The following is a 1,043-nucleotide window of genomic DNA, read 5'->3' as shown; positions in this document are numbered from 1 at the left end:
ATAAAAATATATGTTTATAAAAAATAAAAAATTTAAAAAAATTAAAAAAAAAGAACAACAAAACCCTCTTTTAAAGGAAACAAAGTTTACTAGCTTACCAATCACAATGTTTATACCTAGCTATCCCTCTCAGCATGCAGGTGTATAGTGTTGGCTATGGAGGGAGGGGTCCAAAGTGCCTATGAGGCCCGGGTAGCTGAGGATGGACAGTGACACCTCTGGGGGTGTGGTGTTGGTGGCCCAGAATCCTGGATGAGCAGCGGGGGCTCAGGGCCTCTTGTTTACTTTCAGAGCCTCCCTGGGGAGGGCTTGGTGAGGGCTCAGGTGGCTCAGATGCTGAGGTCCCATGAGATGACAAGAGAAGGTCACGGTCAAGTACAACCACAAAGAGATATGGAACCTGAAGAAGTGGATCCTGGAGCAGTTCACTCATCTTTATGACTGTCAGGAAGAGGAGATCCTAGACCTGGAGACATGTGGATGATCTCCTGAACACTGAGAGGGATAACACCTGGAAGGCCAGGGTCAAGTAGCTGCTGGGTGACTTACAAACCCACTGAGGCCTTCATTTCTGACCTGTTGAACAAGATCCTTAGCATGTAGAAGATGAGCACACCTGACCCCAGAAGAAAGTAAAGGTCCTTAATCCTGAAGAACAGTGACTCCCACAGGACAACTGCTGCCTGTCCCTGACCTCACCTCCTAGAAACAGCAATACTGAACATCCCTGCAGCCTGGCCTGGTGCCATGAGCAGGGCTATGCATGCCCTTTGCCCAGAATCTCCTCCCTGTCTCCTCAGTTTTCCACCTTTGGGTTTTTTAATTGTTATTAAATTGATAGAACTTTTTACTTCTTACGTTGACTCTGTGGCTGGGCCCTTTAATAGATCAGCCTCTGGTGCAACAGAAAAACAACAAAAAAGCAAAACAACAAATGCTGATTCTTTCCCTGCCTTTAAATATGACCAGTAACAATTAAGATATACTATCTTCATCCTATTACAAAATATTAGATTGCTTTCATGCTTGCATGGATAAAAATT

At 44.6% G+C, this 1,043-nt stretch overlaps 1 pseudogene; it reads left to right on the top strand.

Annotated features, from left to right (window-relative positions):
- Positions 1-202: 202 nt before the first annotated feature.
- LOC132022312 (protein phosphatase 1 regulatory subunit 14B-like) lies at positions 203-636 on the top strand (annotated as a pseudogene).
- The last annotated feature ends 407 nt before the right edge of the window (positions 637-1,043 follow it).

The sequence above is a fragment of the Mustela nigripes genome, chromosome 7, assembly GCF_022355385.1.
Source record: "Mustela nigripes isolate SB6536 chromosome 7, MUSNIG.SB6536, whole genome shotgun sequence".
Taxonomy (NCBI): Eukaryota; Metazoa; Chordata; class Mammalia; order Carnivora; family Mustelidae; genus Mustela; species Mustela nigripes.
This window is presented reverse-complemented; position numbering and strand designations above follow the sequence as displayed.